Consider the following 21,530-nt stretch of genomic DNA (forward strand, 5'->3'; position numbering starts at 1 on the left):
TCATGAGGGCAAAGGCTGATATATTTTATTACATTAAAATTTAAAACTTTAATATTTTAATAATATTTGTATCACATGTAAGATGAGTTGATACCTTTTCTTTGTGAAACATTCTTATTAACCCAATAAGAAAAGCACTAAAACTAAAAAACATATGTAAAGAAAAATTTCTAAAAGATGAAATACAAGTTGATAATAAGCACAAACAAAAATAAAATTATTAGTCATTACTGTTGCAAATTTAAATAAAATTATACTATTTTAAATCATTAAACAGAAGAAAAAAAGAGGTCAGTGATTTAAAAAGTATGAGGGAAATAATGTATTTAATTGTTGTTGATGAAAATGGTGTAAACTTTTAATGATAGCATGTAGTAATATGGATTGAGTCTTAAAATATCCATATTGTTTTGCCTATAGTCTTCACCTCAGGTAACATATCCCAGAGTATTGATCAGAGATCCATAAAAAAATGAACCTACATGGAAATTTAAAAGGATATACTAAACAATACAACAGTTCTTCAATAAGAGTGCAATAATATAATGGAATATTATGCAGACATCACAAATATGTTTTCAAATAACATTTACTACTAAAGGAATATTTTAATAATTTTTAAAAACTTAAAAGAAAGTACAAGTAAAGTAGTAGTAAAGTAGAATGTAAAGTAGGTAAGTGAATTAGATTGTAGAGTGGGAATTATATTTTTACAGTACAAACCTGGGGGAGAGACTAGAGAGACTGAATAAAAATAGTAGAACTTCAGGACTGCAATTCCTGTCTGTTATACAGGAAGGAGTTATGACGTGAATGAGGGGTTTAATGAGCTAGATTCAGTTATGCAAGCTACATAACTTTGGGCATGAGAAGGTATGTATAGAAACAACCTCTGGCAGACCTTGAGGTTTATTTCTTAGCAAAGTTTAGTTAAACATGGTGATAACTTTGAAATCAGTGGGTTTTTTTTGCTTGTTTGTTTTTGCATCTTAAACACGTTTTCTATGTTTAAATCACAAGGATACAACTAAATGCAATTGTAGTGAAGACAGGAGTAGCACAGAAAATTTTAGAATCGGGCCGAGGATCTAATGTCAAGATATCACGGACAAGATGCTGAGGAAGAAGCCAAAGCATGTTCAGGGAGTCCACCCAGACCATATGCTACTCAAATGGAAGCTCCAAGTCTGAGTAGGAAATATGGGGAAAGTTAGTCTGGTGTCAAATCTGAGATCTAAGCCTACAGCATTGAAGTATGGGGTCAAATATAAGGTCTAGGATAACTAGTAATATGAGATCCCTGTGGGTAATGACCTATTATTATAATAGCCCTTATTTTTTTAAATGTCAATGTCTGCACCTGATACACAGCAGAAATGCAGGTAATTGGAAATAGCTGCTGAACTGAGCAATCAGAAAATGAACAGATTTGTTTATGTTAATTAAATTATCAGCCTAATGCTTTGTTAAATGTTTTTATTAGGGTTTCTTAACAAATAGAATTCAAGCTGTGGCCAAGGCAGTACTCAGAAGAAATTTACATACTTAAATGTATTTATCCAGTTAACAGAAATATTCAAAACATTCAAACAGAGAAGGGAAATAGAAACAAACATTACAAGTGCAAGGAAGAAATTAATAAGAGTAAAAGAAAAAGTAGAAGAAAACCATTTACACTAACATAAAAATTATGAACTATTTAGATCCAGATTAAATTATGGATTCATCTACTTAAGCCATTAAAATTTTTATAGATTGAAGAGACTGGATGCAAGATCAACCTAAAAATATCAATAGCTGTCTTACATACCAGAGGTGTGAATAATCAATTTACAAAATGTAATGAGAAAATAAAAGATCTGGATTGTAATAGAAGTAAAAATCTCAAAAATATTTAGGAATACAGATAATCAGGAAAGTTTAGGTCCTATAAGGAGAAAAATACAAAATGTCATTGAAGTAAATAAAATAAGATCTAACTAAATTAATTTGGCTATCGTTTCCATTTTCTTCATTGGAAAATATTGTAAAGATGTCAGTTCTTTCTAAATGAAATTCTAAATTCAATGTCCTCTCAAAGGGATATTTTTGGAAATTAATAACTTTACTTTGAAGTTTACATAAAAATAGTCTTAAGAATATCCAAGAAATTTTGAACATAAAGAACAGTTGGTCATCTATCTTACTAGATATTACAATGCTGTATAAATTTATGCTATTAATAGTATTTTGATCACTAGAACATAATGAATAGTTCAAAAACAGACCCATGTAAATATGACATAATAGTAATTTACAGGAAAAATTCACATTTAAAATTAGTGGAAGAAATGTTAATCTCTTACATAAATATTGTTCAAAAACTAAATATTAAAAAAACAATTTAGAAGAAAATATATTCTTTTATAATCTTATGTAGAGGAAAGCTTCCTAAAATATATATAAAATTCAAAATCATGAGGGGAAAAACATTTGACTACATTAGAATTTAAAGATCTTTACAAAAATATTTACCATAAATATAGTTAAAAGCCAAGTTTCAGAGTGGAAAGGAAAAAAATAGAAAATGATTGCAAATATATATGGTAAACTAAAGATTAATATCTATATTATATAAAGAGCTCTTTATATAATACAAATATAAAGGATACAAAAGGAAATACAAATTTCAAATACAATACAAACAGGAAAATAGCTCAGTGGAAATATCAGCAAAGTACATGAACAGAAAGATCACATAAAAATTAAAACATCACTTACTCATCCTATATTATTAAACTTCAACTTGACGTAAACCTATTAGAAGGCAATTTTATACTAAAAATTTAAGTGCTCATAATATATTTTAACCTATCGTTTCCATTTTTAGAAATTTACTTTAAAAACACTCAAATAAGCTCCTTGTATTAGGCAGTGTTCTAAGAGTTGGTTATTAGAATAGTGAACAAAACAAATACAATTCCTTGTCTCATCGACACTGCTTTCCTTGGGCAGACTGACATTGAATAAGAGGCCAGATAGCCAGAGTACATAATGACAAACCACGATGGGTTCCTTGAAAGAAAAGTGTAGAATCCCATGACAGGGCATAATAAAGGAATCACATACACATACATGCACTAACACATCATGTGTACAGACACAATGTAAACATTTCACAATATGAAATGGTTGTCAATATTATGCTCATACATCATGAAATAGACCTAGCTTAGTAACATGAACATTTCTTCAAATTATAATTTAGGTGAAAAAAATTTCCAAATAGAGTGTACAGTCTATTCCTAATAGTTTGTATTATATGTTTCTTAGCTCTTTCTGCAACATACATTCATTTCAGGATTTTCTCTAAGGATTCTTAACTTATCCTTCAAGCAAGCGTTTCAGACTGGGACCAGGGACTTCACATGGCAAGATTAGTTATTTGACAGAATAATCCACTGTATTTATCACTGTGTTTTGAAACCAAATAAGAAATCAGTGACCTAAAGGCAAAAATATTGTGGTGGACAGAGAGTAGCACAGAGCTAGGGGCTATATATAGGAGTTACATGTGGGAGGAATGATGAGATGTCAAGGGTGAAAGGAAGAGTTCTTGTGCTGTCAGTGTCTCCTGTCACCATGGAATCTCTCTAAAGTCCCAGTTTATAACTAGAAATTAGGATTAATATGTACATCCCCTGGGTGAGTGGGAGGGAACATTATCAATATACCTCCTATGCTCCTAAATGAATTGAGGTGTATCTTGATGCTGTTTGCTTTTTTATTCTGTGAAAGAAATTGCATAAGATAGTTAATGTCTGCTTCTATAAAATTTATGGAATTTATCCATAAAGACATCTATACCTGTTTGCCTTTTCTTGCATAACTGTTTGAAATTATATAGTAAATTAATTCCTTTATTGTTTATAGATCCATCTATTTTTCTGTATTTCTTTCCTTGACTATTTTGAGGTGTTATTTTTTGTTCACTTGAGAGTCTATGCAGATCAATTTCATTTTCAAATTTTTGGCTATAAAGTTGTTTTAGAGTATCCTCATTACCTTTTTTTTTTTTTTTTTTTTTTTGCGGTACGCGGGCCTCTCACTGCTGTGGCCTCCTCCCGTTGTGGAGCACAGGCTCCAGACGCGCAGGCTCAGCGGCCATGGCTCACGGGCCCAGCTGCTCTGTGGCATGTGGGATCTTCCCAGACCGGGGCACGAACCCGTGTCCCCTGCATCGGTAGGCGGACTCTGAACCACTGCACCACCAGGGAAGCCCCCTCATTATCTTTTAAATGTATTTTCTGAATCTTAATTTTGTCCCTTTTTCATAATACTATCTTTGTACCTCCTCTTTCTTTGTTTCCTCATCTGTCTTATTAAGAATTTGTTAACTTATTAGTCTTTTCAGATAAATATTTTTGTTTTTTCAAACTTTTTATTTTATTTTATTGGCTTTATTTTGCTCTTCCTTTTCTACCTGTTTTAGATGAATTCTTAGCTCATTAATGAACACTTTTCTCATCTTAGCCATTTAAAACTATCATTGTCCCTCAAAATACTGCTTTAGTTTCATCCCACAAGCTTTAATATAATGTATATTCACAATATTTCTGTTTAAAGTTTTTTCCAGTTTCCTTGATAATTTAGTATTATTCAACCCATAAATTATTTGTAACTTAAAACAAAAACACATTTTCTAGTTACCTTTATATTATTTATTTTTGTTTAATGATGTATTTAGCAGAAAATACTGTATGCTTTTTCTTTTTATTTTTTTTTGCTTTAAGGCATTCCATTTTGTTCATTTTTCCCTCATTCTCAATAGTTGCACAGAGATTGACACATAGAAAATGCTCAGTGCTTTTGAACACGTGAAGGGATTTTTAAAAAGAATTTTAAAAATTGCTCCTAATAATACAACCTCTGAAGAACACATCATATACAAAAATATGGAATGCTTCATGAATTTGCATGTCATCCTTGCACAGAGGCCATGCTAGTCTTCTCTGTATTGTTCCAATTTTAGTATATGTGCTGCTGAAGCAAGCACCAGACTGTATGCTTTTAATGTTATAATTTATATATATATTTTTTCTTAAAGGTCTTATAAATTGTTAATTTTCATGAATGTTGGTGGATTAGTAATGCAAAATATTCATCAGTTGTCCATTAGGTCAATTTAGTTAAGCATATTGAAATCTACTATAGTCAGTTTTTTCCTGCTCATTATTGCAGAGTAAGAGAGGATTTTGTCATATATACCCCAGATAATTTCCTTTTATAGTACTGTCAATTTTTGCTTTATGTATTTTGAGACTATTATATTTTATGCATAAAAATCTAGAATTGTTTTATCCTCCTAGTGAACTGAATTTTGTCATTCTGAAGTAACTTCTTTTTAATTCTATTAGTACTTCTATTATATGGTGTATTTTGTTTGATATTAATGTAGCTGCATCAGCTTTTACATTCCATCCTTTTAAATCTGGCTATTTCAGCATTTCCATTTCTTTATGTTTTAGGGTCTAATAATTTATGTCTTTAAATTGGATTCAGTTCATTTAAACTTATTTATTGTTCTTATGGGTGTATATAACATACATATATCTAATGATTGATTTTCTACTTATATCTAATCAGTTTTTATTTATTTTTTTGCTTTTTTTAGGTGTTTAGTGAATAATTTTTAATTGAATATCCCATTTTCTGGATTTACCTGATTGTTTCCTTATGGTGGTTAGCTTATTCTTCTGTCCCTATATTTCCTATAAACCAGATGTTATTCCTAAAGGTTTTAGGATACAGGTTAAATATTTTTGGCAATAATATTCCAAAGCCAGTGTTTTGTACTGCACATTACATCATTTCAGGGAGCACACAGACTGGGGCTATGCTGTTATCAGTGATGCTGAATGTGATCATGTAGTTAAGGTGGTGACTATCACATAGTTATTATCATGACATTAGTATTTCTCCATTATTAAAGACTATTTTTCCTTTCGCAAATAGCAAGTATTCTGTGACTATTTGGCACTGTGCAAAAATTCTGTTCCTCAACATTGCAGCTAGTGATTTGAACATTTGTTTATGATGCTTGCCTGAATCAAATATTCATTGAATGTGGCTAAATGATAATTGATTAATTTTATTGAGTTCCTTCTTTATTTAGCTGGCATTCTTTTGCTAAAAAGGAGCTTTAAAATTGGGGATAAAATGCAGGCTCTCCTATGAAGACAGAATAAATGCTCATAATTCCCTTTTCTGCTAATTTCAGAGTAAGGGGTTGATGTAAGAATTACTTCCAGTGGAGACAGATTTATTTCTTATTCTTTCACTCTCTCTCTCTCTCTCCTTCTCTATTTTCTTTACAAGTATTATTGTGCTTATCATGTTCCTTCTCCAACCAGACTTTGCTCTGATCTGGTCACCGTCATAGTGACCTCAATTTCCCAGGCTTCCTTACCAACTGGCCTCCAGGTAAGTTCAGCCAGTATGAGGCACTATTAAAAGACTGGAGGGCAAAGGGAGAAGTAAGGCCAGGGCACGCCTCCCTCTTGCTAGGCCTCTTCCAACAGTGGTGGCCTCTCCGTGTGACTCCAGTTCCCTCTGGACATCTCTTCCCTCTGGGGTCCCAACTCATACAGGCACCTCAGTTTAGTTTTCTCTCCTATTTGTGGCTCTGGTTCCAGGCCCTGATAAAATAACATCTTTGTACTTGGCACTGTTGGGGTGTCATAGCGTCCAGGTTCTGCCAATTGAAAGTACTAAGAAAGGTATTTTTAAAGATCATGTGTTCATTTTCATTTTCCTAATTCAAGTTCTCCTTACACCCTTTCTTAACTTCTTTAAATTTTATATTTTCGTTTTATGCTCTTACACTGAAAATTTTATTCCTAATAGCATTAACATATTGTCTAATTTTCTATGACTTACAACATACATTTTTATTTCCTGGGCAACTTTTATCTGCAAAACGTAAAATAGTTTTAATATTAAAAAATGTGATATTTCTACTAACAGAAATAAAATTACTGATATTATTTAAGATTTTTAAATTATCTTGCCCTTAAAATAATCCTACTAAGAATGTAGAGTTTAGTTTTTTGTTTTCAGAACCTCCTGAATTGCTTATTTGTGGGTTTTGTTAGTAGTTTGGTATATGATTATGTATTTGATTATATATTCATTTCTATTTGTTTTCATATTTATGGTAACATTTTCTTCTTTTTGACTCAATTTTATTTTCTGTAATATATAAAATGATATGGTTGGAAAGCAAACTTTCCCTAGTATGCAGAAGCTCCAGTCCATGGAATTTCCTTAATCCCCAGGATGAGAGGTGGTGCAGTGTGGGCTTACCTTCTTGGTCTCAATGTTATGACTTCTTGACAGGAGCAGAATTCCTTTCTTTTCTTTTCTTATAGCCTCATTCCTTCCTTTATAAGAGTATTCTTAATAGTACATTGAGAACTTTTATAATTGCATTACAAGAGGGTTTTGGGATCTCTAAGCCACCAAATTGCTAGAATAGGACCAGGCTCTCTCAGGACTGTGCCATAGCTGTCGCTAATCCCAGCATCTAGGACAAACTCTGTGCTTCTTAGTTTCTTAATAAATGGCTATTGAATGAAGAAGTAAACGGTCCCTCTCAAAAACAGATTTTTTAATCAATAAAGACCGGGATTTCTCAGCAGTGATGTTATCGACATTTTGGATGGAATAATTCTTTGGTGTAAGGGCTGTCTTTTGCATTCTAGGATATGTATATTTTTAACATCTTGACTGGAGTATAATTGCTTTACAATGGTGTGTTAGTTCTAATGCATTATAGGCTATTTAGCAACATATCTGGCCTCTGACTACTAGATGCCAATAGTCCCAGTCATGGCCTTCAAAAATGTCTCCAGACATTGTTAAATATCCCTTGATGGGAAATCACTCCCAGATGAGAACCATTCATATTAGACTATATAAGAATACATTTTGTTACGTTGTTAATGACAATGTTCTTATACTTTGAATATCAGAGTTTTAGTCAACATGGTTGATGTTTGTGGTGAAAATGAAATTACCTGCAATGAATTCTTGGCTTGACTAAGTATCTCCTTGACACTGCATTGAGGAGTATCTATGCCAGAGAAAGGTATCCTTTTAAATCCCTCACAAGGGCTAAAAACAGGCCAATGGGCTTTAGGAAATACACTTTCCTCCATGTGACTGTGGTCAAGGCCAATTAATTTAGAGAACTTTCCTGCCCAGTGTCTTCCTGTGCTCTTCATTCTCTTCTGAGACAGTGTCCCCACCTTGTGTCTCCTAGCATAAGTTGACCAAGGCACCAATTTCCATAAGAAACTTAGTGTCAGTCTTGAATAAGAAGTTGGACCAGTTATATGACAGAGATTTATTGGTTCTGGTGACAAAGGGATTGAAAACTCTTGCTGTGAAAACACTGATAAGTCCCATTAGTGAGGTTTGCACAGTCATTAATGCAGCTTTCACGTTTTTGCCAAAATACTGTTTTCCTCCACTCAGTGCATCACTCTTTTTCTACTGACTGATATTTTTAAACCCATCAATTATTTAAGAGTAAGGGAAGCATTATTAATATGTCAAAAATAAAGTCTTTTGGAGAAGATATTCCCTTCAGAAGAGCTGAGGGAAAATACATACACAGAGACAGGAACCCCTCTGCCTCTTATTAGATTGGTTAGCAAAGTACTGTTTTTGTTTCAACCAACAAACATCTTTTGAGAGTACATTTTTCACTTTGGGATACCAACAAGACATAGGGCATGCCTCACCAGTATCTTGTCACTAGAATGACAAAATTAGAGCATTTTTGATAGTGAAAGGGGAACTATTAATAAATGCACTGGATAAAGGCATAACCAAGATTAATTGACTCCAACTTTTATGATAAAGTTGGGGAAATAAGTCACCTAACTGACCAGATTTTTATGGCCTTGAACTTAGAGGTAGAACAGATGAAGCATTCTGACCGATTCAGGGCAGGTAGAAGAATGTTAAATTCCTGTGTGCTGGAAACAGGGTGGGAGGGGGAGAGAGAATTTGTGAAAGCTCTCAGAGCAACAGCTGGCATTGTTTGAGTACCGGCTCTATGTTATCCACGTGAAATAGAGCATGGACCCATACCATGTCTTCTAGAACTCTCATAAGCTTCTAAGGAAAACAATTTTATACAGCTCAAATGCTGTCACTTAGTGATGCATTGCTGATATTGTCATTGAGGCTAGATCAGTTCAGTTCAAAGCTATTTACTGAGCATGTGGCCTGTGTCAGGTGCCTTTTGTCAGGACTCAGATGAAGAGAATGCTTCTCTTCAGGAAGTGGACACCCTGTGGGAGGGGCCTGCAGCATAGGGAGTTTTCTCTTTGGGGGAGATTTTAGAGTCTGTTTTAGTAAAGGGAGTGATTATTATACTCATTGGATGCTAATGAGCAAAAGAAAGTGAATATTTTACCTGCTTTCTGACACTTGTACTTTTTTACAAGCTAGGAGTACAAGAGTATTTGCAGTTGCTGTGTAATGGCAACCCTCGGTAAATACAGATGGCATTATACTATACTATCTCATTTAATCTTGAGAATATCATTTGACGCATGCATTATTTCTCACTTTACAGATGAGAATACTAGGATTTTAAATGGCAGTGACAATTTCAAGTCACAGAATAATGTAACCTGAAACTATAAAATGAGCTTAAGTTAAAACACTTCCTGTGAGTTCATTCTGATACCAATTCTATCTCTGTCCTGGATGATGGACAACTGACTGTGGACGGCTTCACAGTAATGGCAGAGGAAGCCTTCAGGAGGTCAGTAATGCCAACCAAAACATAGGGCCGCTGCTTGTCACAGATGATGTGCGAAGTAGTCCCATTGTTTTATATTCTATTCTATTAACTATAATAAATTCTACTTCTTTTAAAGACAGGGATCACAGTTTCTTTGCTTCGGAAAAACAAAATGGAGAGACTACACTGAGTATTTCTGCAGTGTGAGGTAGACAAATAGCCTGCATAATCCTGTTTACTTTGAATATCTTGGGGACTGTGTTCTTCCATAGTCTCTCATTTTTAGTAATATGTATTATAATGTCTTAGAATTGAAAGAATAGGGGAAAAGGCTGTTTGGTCTCTATTTCTAATAGCAACACTATAAAACAAGACTGTGATACAGGCATATAATAATAACACGGGGATTCAATAGAAAAGGAAAGGGATTTGGGAATGATTTAGCAAAGGTGATTTGCATGGCTTAATGAGGATAGAAAATGACTTTCTGATATATTCAAAAAAGTGAAACGGCAAAGGAAAGAATCAAGATAGCAACCACAAGGAGAAATCATCAAGTTCTCCCTGGAAAGAATTTTGGTGGCATCAGAATCTTGACTAAAGAAAGGAAAAAAGTAAAACATCTATCCTGCCTTTCCTATATTAACTACACCACTGGGCAACCAAGTAGTAGATGAAAAGAAGTTTCTCTTTGTACTTCCTCCAGCTAATGCATGACGAACTAATGCCATAGTTAATGGAACTAGAAATTACACATCAATGGCTGCTAACCATTGGAGGAGATAACAATAATTATATTCCTCCTAGTGGAAGAAAACACTTCTAACTATGGAATAGTTTTTTTTCTTTAATTTTTATTGGAGTATAGTTGATTTACAATATTGTGTTAGTTTTTGCTGTACTAAGTGAATAAGTTACACATATACGTATATCTACTCTTTTTTAGATTCTTTTTCCATATAGGCCATTACAGAGTACTGAGTAGAGTTCCCTGTGCTATACAGTAGGTCCTTATTAGTTATCTATTTTATATATAGCAGTGTGTATATGTCAATCCCAGTCCCTGCCTTTCCCTCCAGTAGCCATCAGTTTGTTTTCTACATCTGTGACTCTATTTCTGTTCTGTAGATAAGTTCATTTGTACCATTTTTTTTTTTAGGTTCCACATATAAGCGCTATCATATGATATTTGTCTTTGTCTCTGATATTTAGTGTGGTAATCTCTAGGCCCGTCCGTGTAGCTGCAAATGGCATTATTTCATTCTTTTTTGTGGCTGAGTAATATTCCATTGTATATATGTACCACATCTTTATCCATTCTTCTGTTGATGGACATTTAGGTTGCTTCCATGTCTTGGCTATTGTGAACAGTGCTGCAGTGAACTTTGGGGTGCATGAATTCTTTTGGATTTTGGTTTTCTCCAGATATCTGCCCAGGAGTGGGATTGCTGGATCATATGGTAGTTCTATTTTTACTTTTCCAAGGAACCTCCATTCTGTTCTCCATAGTGGTTGTACCAATTTACATTCCCACCAACAGTGTAGGAAGGTTCCCCTTTCTCCACACCCTCTCCAGTATTTATTGTTTGTAGATTTTTTGATGATGGCCATTCTGACTGGTGTGAGGAGATACCACATTGTAGTTTTGATTTGCATTTTTCTGATAATTAGTGATGTTGAGCATCATTTCATATGCTTTTTGGTCATCTGTATGTCTTCTTTGGAGAAATATCTCTTTAGATCTTCTGCCCATTTTTTGATTGGGTTGTTTGTTTTTTTGACATAGAGCTACATGAGTTGTTTGCATGTTTTGGAGATCAGTCCCTTGTCGGTCACCTCATTTTCAAATATTTTCTCCCATTCTGTGGGTTGTCTTTTTGTTTTGTTTATGGTTTCCTTTGCTGTGCAGAAGATTTTAAGTTTAATTGGGTCCCATCTGTTTATTTTTGCTTTTATTTTCATTACTCTAGGAAGTGGATCAAAAAAATCTTGCTGTGATTTATGTCAAAGAGTGTTCTGCCTATACTTTCCTCTAAGAGTTTTATAGTGGCCAGCTTTACATTTAAGTCTTTGAACCATTTCAATTTTATTTTTGTTTATGGTGTTAGGGAGTGTTCTAATTTCCTTTTCTTTCCGTGTAGCTGTCCAGTTATCCCAACACCAATTATTGAAGAGACTGTGTTTTCTCCATTGTATGTTCTTGCCTCCTTTGTCAGAGATTAGTTGACCATAGGTGTGTGAGTTTATCTCTGGGCTTTCTATCCTGTTCCATTCATCTATATTTCTGTTTCTGTGTTATTATCATACTGTTTAATTACTCTAGCTTTGTAGTATAATCTGTAGTCAGGGAGTCTGTATCTATGAAATAGTTTTACCATAAAATGGATATGCATTCTGAATAAGTCTTTGAATCCAAATACTAATTTACCAGAAAATCAGATAAGAGAGGAGCATGTTAAACTAACCATAGGGAAGCCCTCAGCAAAATATGGACAGGTGAGTCTACAGGATAAATGACTTGGTTTATTCCAAAGACAAATTACAAGAAAGATACGGAAGAGAAACCTATAAAAAGAGATTTAAAAGTTATATCACTGATTCACAATATGTGGATCTAAATTAGATCCTTTTGCAAACAAACTGTAAAATTAATTTATGACATTTATAAGACAACTGAAATTTTGAACACTGAGAATATTTGATGATATTAAGGAACTGTTAATGTTTTATAGTATGATAATGGTATTGTGGTTAAGTTTTATGGTAATCCTTTTCTTTTAGAGATACGATCTACAATTTTTAAAACTGAAATGATAGGACATCTGAAAATTGCTTCACACTAATATAGAAGAGGTGGAGGGAAAAGATGAGATGAAAAAACAAGATTTATAATTGTCATGGACTGAATGTTTGTGTCCCCCCCAAATTCATTTGCTAAAATTCTAACTCCTAAGGTGATAGTATTAGTAGTTGGGGCCTTTGGGATATACCTAGGTGATGAGGGTAGATCCCTCATGAATGGGATTAGTCCTAATGCCTTAATAGAAGGGACATAAGAAAGCTTGTGAGAAATAAATGTTTGTTGTTTAAGCCACCAGTATATGTTAATTTGTTACAGCAGCTCAAACCAAGGCAATAATTATCAAGGCTGGTGATGGGTAGATGGGAAGTGGTTACACAGTATAGTAATGCATACTATTTGCTTTTTTATATTTTTAAAGTTTTCAAGAAAAAATAATATGAAAAGTAATAAAGTTGTCTAAGAAAAGATAATAGTTGGGCTGCAGTGGTACTGAGAAAATTTTTCTGACAACTTCCAAGACTTAGCATCTCATTGGAGTAGAAAATCTGGGAAGCTACCCTCCAGAATTTCTACTTCTAGGATAAAGAAGTAAAACATAATAAGAACTTATTAAGGGAAAGGGTTTTGCAATTTGAAGCTTCCTAGGAATGTTATGATTTATATGCTGTTTACACTCTTTATTTTTATTAATGAATCTTCTAAATATTTTTGTACTAAGAATGTTTCTTAAAAATCTCAGCTGTTCTAGAACCTTATGAAACGGGCAAAATTTAGTCTACAACAAGGCAATGATTTTATGGAACTAATTATGGGAGCAGGGGGTGGGGACTGAAGTCAGATAGAAATAATGAAACATTTCGTGGACGGAAGCGTTCCAGTCCCAGCGTTCCACTTTATTTATATTTAACAAGTCCAACATGACTAAGGGAGGAGTGCAAAGCAAAACAGAAGGTTGGCTGGGACTGAATTAGCCCATTCAGGCAAATGGCAGTGCACAGGGGCTTACTCACAATGTGTAGGTCAAGGAAAGAAGATGGAAGGACTTCTTGGCTTATGTCCCATACCATCATACCACGTGCATGCAAGAGTTCTCACTTTTGTCAGTTCTCTGCCTGAATTGTATCCTAATTTTCTCCTCCTGTATTTCATGGAGAATAAAAATAATAATTGTTTCAAAGACATGGCATTCCTTTTCATCATCACTCCTCCCTGATGCTATCTACCCCTCCCATCCTGTTTCTACTACATAAACTGCCATAGAAGTTCAGATGGTATTATCTCTGGAAGAGTCCTCGGAGAACATCTAGTGTAACTCCTTATTTCTCAGAGAGACGCAGTGTCTCAGGATGCTGGTAGCAGGTGCAGGTGGGGGGAGGGGTTGCAGGGGAGTGATTGAGGTCACTTGCCTGGTTATTTCACAGCTGTTACTGACTTTCAGTACAGTACTCTTTCTCCCCCATGCTTTTCCACGTCTTGGGTATTATCCATCCCTTTTGTTCTGGAGTCCTAGTGATTATGGTGAATGTCGTTTAAAATCTGTGGTCCAGGATACTATGAATATAATCATTTATAGGAGAAAAAGGTGCTTTGTCCATTTCCCTGGGCGTATCCCCTCAGAATCCCCTTTGCTTAGATTGTTGATGTGGGCCCTTTGCATCCTCTGCCCTTGACAATCTCTTTTTATTAACTGGGTTATGTTTTTATGTTTCTAAGGAAAGTTGAGATATCAATATTTATTAATAAGTATGGTTGGATTATTAATTTTCATGGAGCAATTGTGATTCATTTTGGTGAAGATCTCAGCTCTAAAGAGAAACCAGAGGATGCTAATATTCCCACGGCTGAGGAATAGGCTATTTTCTTGCAAGTCTCTGACTAAACAAATGACATTTGGAAATTGTTTTTCTTAAGCTGATTAATGCCATGGCCAAGAGTTATTTCTTGGCTGAAGCTTCTTGGCATATGGATCAGGCAGAGACATGGGGAATACTGAGCTACTTGGCACCCTTTTATCAAACTCTTTTTGACTTTTTTTTTTTTTTTTTTTTTTTTTGCGGTACGCGGGCCTCTCACTGTTGTGGCCTCTCCCGTTGCGGAGCACAGGCTCTGGACGCGCAGGCTCAGTGGCCATGGCTCACGGGCCCTGCCGCTCCGCGGCATGTGGGATCTTCCCGGACCGGGGCACGAACCTGTGTCCCCTGCATCGGCAGGCGGACTCTCAACCACTGCGCCACCAGGGAAGCCCTGACATATTTTTTGATTCAGGGAATATCCTCTTAAAGTTCACACTTGGGCATGACAGGTTGGGGTTGAGTAAAATATAGATTCACAAGATCTCCTGGTATAAGAGACGAGTCTGTAGACTAGTTATTAGTAGGTACTTACTAAAGCAAGCGTTGCATCGTGGTGGAGAGCATGTGCTCTGGTACGAACCGGGCTTAACTCCTGATCCACAATTTCCATTTACATCACCTTAAAAAATTACTTTTCCTGCCTATGCCTCAATTTCCTCACTTATTTATAAGTGATAATGATAGCACTCATTTAACAGGGCTTTATCAGGCTGTTCTGAGGTTTAACTGAGTGAATGCATGTAAGCCCTTAGAACAGTGCCCAGTGCATAATAAGCGCTCACTCAGTGTTAGTCATTATTAAATACCTAGTCTTGTCAAAGCTGCTCCAAACCATCCTTTGCCACAAGGCATCTCTTGATCACTTTCTTCTAGATCCTTTCCTTTTCTCTTGTGCCGTGGAAACATCAGGTGTTTAGAAGCTGACAATCCTGGCTTCAAATCCTGACAGTAACACTTAAACTAACATAGTGAATTGGGCAGGATACATACCTGCTTAAGCCTTTGTTCCATATCTATAAAATTCGGATAAAATAACAGCTACCTTTGTCCTAGAACAGAAGTTCTCAAGCCAGATGGCCCCTCAGTTCAGGCCACACTTCATCCCATTCATTATGGCTGACTGTGTCTCATCGTTCAGGCTTTCTGTACCTCCTCCTTGAAGGAGTTTTCTCTGACACTCTGCCTGTTTTCTCTTACTGCATTGGTTTTGTTACCATCAGAACCGTCCTCACAGTCTGTAATTGTAGCACTATTTGTTTACTTATACTCTGTGTCCTCTCAGACTATAAATGCTCTGAGGGAAGAAATGATGTGAAGTATCTAGCATGTTATCTGGCACATAGCAGGCATAGTAAATAAATATTATTTGCCTGAATGAATTTTCCTTAAGTGTCAATAAAAAAATAACTGAGGAAAATACCAACCCCCTTAACAATAGTAAGACTTAACTTGTGCAGCCATCATAAGGGATTGTGGTAAATTCACAGGCACCTTGCCAGGCTTCCTCTCTTCCCTGTAGGGTCCTCGCCAGGCTACACACAGCTGGGGTCCCCTTGCTTCCTGCTTCTGGATATGGTGGATTTTCCCTTAGCCAGGACAAAAGGCTTAGGCTAAATTCTTCTGATTTCTGTCTTCTTATTCAGCATTGGTTTCTGAAGGTCACACCAATTTGTATGGACATTGGTGATCAACAAAGAATAGAACCTCCCATTTCCCAGAACGTTTTCAAGTCTCTCTTCAGGGCTGGATATTCTTATTTTTCAAGGCTTCATCTCCTCATTGTATCAAACATGTTAAAATGAATTAATATCCTGCATTTAATACAATACTCTTACAGTAAAATATATTAGAAGAGATTTTTATAAATTGCTCTTGAAATGTTTGGCTATGACTAACATTTCATTTCTGATTTGCTGCTGAAAGAAAGAGAGAGAGACATGCGATCTATCAGTACAGACAGACAGTCTTATGAAGCAGGCATAGTGAATAAATAATTACACAAGTACTCATTAAATCAGTGCTTTTGGAGTTCCTGTTTTTGGATTTTGCTCCAGAAACAATTTTGATAAAACAGTTAACTTTAATTCTTAAAAACCTATGGGTTTATTGTTTAGAGTTTCTAGATTTATTAATTAGACAATGTTATTGGAAGGCAGTGTACTGTCTCACTTAAGGAAATGAGCTGCGTTATGAGGTAACAAGTTTGCCACTGCTAAAAGGATTTGAGCTGGCTTCATGGAATGTTACTACCTCCTTGGATTTTGTGAACCACACGGGACATATTTGGAGTGTTTTAACAATCCTAGGCTGGAAAATGTCCCAAAATATCAATTCTCCGAGCTAAGGAAATATATGCATTTGGTTGATATGCTGAACTGTGTTGACAGTTTGACAGACTTGAGTTTGACAACTGAGTCTATTGATTTTCCTGGCTCATCCTGCGGATGTCCGCTTCAGGTGCGTGAGGGCCCTATTATATGTAACAGGAATTGCAAGTGGCTTTGAGCATGCAAAACACACACACACACACACACACACACACACACACACACACACACACACACACACACACACACACACACACACACACACACACTTGAAACTCTGCAGAAGACATTCAGGCCCAAATTGAATGTCTGTCCAAAAGTCTGATGTAATTTCATTGTCAATATATTCTATCAAAACTTTTAAGGTTTCCTTTCCTCCTCAGAATGAAACTGTTTGGGTAATGAAGTCCTTTTTGGTTAATATTGTATCTATTGGGAGGGAATGAGTTTAAAGAAGTTTCTGCTGATTATAAGGGAAATGTGTGCCAGGCATTGGGAAACCCTCTGTGGGTGGCTGAGTGGAGTTAGAGGCACCAGCTCTGTATTTTCTAGGGTTCTGTGATTGTAGGTAAAAGGCTGCTAAATAAAAAAAGGGACATGGTCCTCTGGAACTAGGAAAGGAGTAAATGAAAGCTGAGGAGGACTCTCCCCGTCTCTCATGCCTGCTTCTCGCTGAACTTCTCTTTTCTCTCCCTGCTGACGGGCTTTCCCTGTGACTCAGTGCAGATGGCAGGAGGTGCCTGCCCCATAGCTTTGAGGTTTACAGCTTCTCCGTTCCAGACACCAGACCACACTGGGATTGAAATCTCCATCCACAGCTCCAAAATTCTAAACAATGGACTGGAAACTACCCAGTTTGTCTTAGGCGTCCACCCTCAGCCCAGTCAACCTTGTCTGTGGGGAGAGGATTTTCCATGTGAACTGATTGTAAGCAGCCCACTTTTATGAATGGGGTAGAAAGTTCCAGGGAAATGGGGTGTCTTTGGCTCACAGCGTAGAACTCCTTAAAAGATGCCCACTACTCTATCCTTTTGAAGTTGTTATAAAAATAATTGAGAGGCAGTTTACATTCTAAGAAAAAAATTCATTATAAACAAATCTTGTGCAGAAACACAGGTAACCAAAGCAAAAGATAATGAAAACTATCTTTATTTTGCCTGAACAGAAAATACAATTAAACTACTCCCTAAGTTAATAATAAACATAGTCTGTCTTTATCGAATGCCTACCATTTGCATGCCTTCAAGCATTCTCATGATTAAATACAAAATCAACCTGGCTTGTGTTTTGCCACAGATAAGAGTGTGAGGCAGGAATGACCCCTTGGGGAGACTTTCAGATGGAGGTGGCTGAACCACTGCCCCAAAGGATCACCTCTGATGCGTGGGACACGCTCAGAGCTTCCAAAGACAAAGGATGCAAACGCTCAAGTGCCTACCGAATGAAAATGGAGTGAAGTTGCCTCTTGGTCACTGGGAATTTGATGAGGGGAAGTAATCTCACTCAGCCTGTCCCAACGTGCTAAACTCTGTAGCCAGTGTTAACTCTCCCCTCACCTTATTTGCTCCACCTAGCTTCTAATATTTCTAAAATACCTGGCCACTTCTTCACTTAAAATAGACCTTATCATTATCCTGGCAGAGTTACTGAAAAACTAGTTTTATGAATTATTCATTCTTCAGTGAAGAAACATTCATAAAGTACATTCATTTTTGGTTGCCCCTGGGAACAAGGATATGGAGAAGACACACTTCCTGCCCAGGAGAGACTCTACTGGCCCATTTTTTATTGAATTTGAACCAATTTTTATCATTATGATTACTACTTATTTCCTGCTAAGGAAAGGGTTTTGGAGAGAGCTACAGGCTAAGGCTCAGCCTGATTGGAAGCTGCTTCGGTTTGGTCAGATTCATTTTTGGTAGAGGTGAGTAGTTCTTATCATTTAATTATGGCTCTCCTCATGTCTGCCCGTGTCTTAGAGTTGTGTGTGTGTGCACCTGCACACACATGCTTGCTTTGGGTTGACATTAGGGCGTGAAGTTTTGCTTTCCCCAAATACCTGAAATGTTTGTTTTACTTACTCTCACCAACTGCTATTCTTGATGTGGGTTCCTCAGGTCCAATTGGATAAAAAATAAATTGCAAAGGCTTCTGGGATATTTTGTGATGCTTACTTTATAAGATCAGGATAAAATGGAAGACTCCTCTTTGATGGCCAGCTTGTGACTCATTTAGAAAGTAGAGGAAATTAGGCTGGACATCCCTCAGCCTTAGGTCTCCCACCCTGTTAAACTCATCTACAAGTGCACACAGCCATCCTACCCTTCCTTCTCTCCCATGTGAAGAGAAGCCTCCCTGCTTGTGCTCTGGACGTATGTGCTCTTGCAGAACTTGGCTCTCCCTGAAGCCTCACCTGATGAAACACACAAGTAAGACAGTGTACACATCTGATAACATGCACAAGTCTCTTTCATCTTAAAAAGGAAAAGAAAACAAAAAAGGTTCACCAGTCTCTTCTGCAGCTCAACACTCTGCACCTACTGCAGCTACATCGTTTCCCTCCCCTCTTCTCTTGGTTGCCGGCTCCCTTCCTGTTCAGGCCTCAATTCACTTTAATCCAGCTCTCATATCCTCATCACCTGACGGAAAGTGCCCAAGCCAAAATCAGCAGTAACCTTGGAGTTGCCAAAAGAGACTTCTCCATCTGTAACCTTCTTGTCCTTGCTTCGGTCCTTAATACTTTTGACCACACCCACAATTTTAAACCTGACTCCTCCTGACCTTGGGGCACCACCCACTCTGAGTTCCTCCCTGCTGTTTTTCTCACGGTGACGTCCTGCTTGAGACTTCCTCGTCATCTGGCTTTCTCACTCCCCCATCATTCTACGTCTCCCTAATCTCTGTCTTCGTCCACATTTCTTTTCTGGTGCAGCAGACACATGTGTACAACTCTGGATATTTGGACTTCCCCACCTGGATACCCCATGAGTCTCAAATCAACATGACTGTCTGGTCTCATCCACCTACACGTCATTCTGCCCAGACGTGCTCGTCTTCCTGTGTTCCTTAGCGCAGTGAACGACACTAATCTGAATGTAGTTTCCCAGTCCAGAAACTTTAGAGTCACCCATGTTTTCTTCCTGCTCACCCCAAACATTCAAAGTCCTTGTGGCTTATTTAGCTATCGCTTGTATCTTGCATGGATTATATAAACAACGCTAAGAAGTCTCATTTCATTGATTCCAGTCTTACCCTCATATCCATCCAACTGCACTGAAGCCAAGGTAATCTTCCTGAAACACAAATGTGGTGATGCCAATTCCCTGCTTAAAATTCTTTGAAGGGGCTCAGTAGTGCAGGGTGAAGTCCACGCTCTTTAGCATTGAATGTGCAGTCTTAATCTTTCTGCTTATGTCTCTAGCTTCATTTCCTACCAGCTCTTCACTCTCAGATTCTCAGCTGTATGCTCTGTGGCTTGAGGAAATCTTTTTTTTTTTAAACTTAAATCTTTTTTTAAACTTATCTCCATCTTCTCAGTCCATAAGAGTTGCATTTCCTCTTACAGATTTGCCAAAAGCAAAGTAGCAAATCTGATCCCCTGTAATGCAGTCAGCCTGTAATGTGCTTCAGTATGAAATGCCTGTGCTTCTGATATCCTTGGTTACTTCAGCTTCTCTATTCTTGCCCCCATTGCCCTGAAGGGGGTAATTCAGAGACTGGAGCATTGGCAGTGATTAAATAGGTAGGTTCTAGGCCTGGAGCCTAGCAGCTCCAATCCATTCATTCTTTTGTCTGGTCCTGTTTTGTTGTTCTATGGAACTGGAAGACTGGTTCCTGGGGCACCTGGCAATTGGTCGGTCCAAGCTCATGGTGGTTATTCCTCATTAACTGGCACAAGTATATAGTAAGGTTTCAGGTCAACACTGTTTTGCATATGCCAACCCCCATGCGTAGAATTTTCTCCCAACTCCGTGCTCTGTTTCTCCAATTCAGCACCTGGTGAAATTTCTGGCTTCCGGATGCAACTCACATACCTCCTCCTCTGTGCCTCATTCCCTCACATCCCTGCTCTCAATGCCAGTTAATTACTTGCTCAGAGCTCACACAGTACTATGTACATCCCTCTAGCACTACATTTAACCCAATGTGTGCTGAAGACCACACTTGTATCTGTTTCTCTCTCTGCCCTTGAATGAAGTCTTCATCGTCGGTCTCTGAGTTTCAGTCATCACTGTTTTCAGTGTCTAGCATGGTGCCTAGCATGGAGTAGTTGCTCAGTAAATGTCTCTGAGATGAACAGTGTATACCTACTTGGAAGAAAATAATGGAACGTATTTATCCTATTGTCTAACTTCATTTACAAAGGCATTTCAAATAGAATCACAAGGCGTCAGAACAGACCTTTGAAATCACTAGGGAGTGGTGTTAACTGTTTCTCAATGAAAACCCTTAAGCAAATGTACGTGGATAAATGAAAGGAATATCTGGAAGATTCCACTGGAGCTGTTTTGGTTTCCCAGAGTTAGCCGATCCCTGTAAGCAATCCTAGATCTGATGAAGAGCCCTGAGCTAAACAGATTGGCTCCTTCTTGAATCCCTTCCTGCTAGGCTGCCGTGGCTGTTTAAGGAGAACTCCCAGGCTTGAGTGACAAGTATTTCCCCAGGCGACAGCAATGTGGGACATTATTCAGTGGGTTTGCTCCCCTTTCATGCTCCTAGTTGATTGATTGATTGAAACTCTGGTTCTG

At 37.0% G+C, this 21,530-nt stretch overlaps 1 non-coding gene across 1 annotated transcript; it reads right to left on the reverse strand.

Moving 5' to 3' along the window:
• Positions 1-4,928: 4,928 nt before the first annotated feature.
• LOC117203297 (U6 spliceosomal RNA) lies at positions 4,929-5,035 on the reverse strand. Its single transcript, XR_004485995.1, has one exon. It is a non-coding gene; the product is annotated as a U6 spliceosomal RNA (small nuclear RNA).
• Positions 5,036-21,530: the final 16,495 nt, after the last annotated feature.

This window comes from Orcinus orca, chromosome 13, assembly GCF_937001465.1.
Source record: "Orcinus orca chromosome 13, mOrcOrc1.1, whole genome shotgun sequence".
In the NCBI taxonomy this organism is placed as follows: Eukaryota; Metazoa; Chordata; class Mammalia; order Artiodactyla; family Delphinidae; genus Orcinus; species Orcinus orca.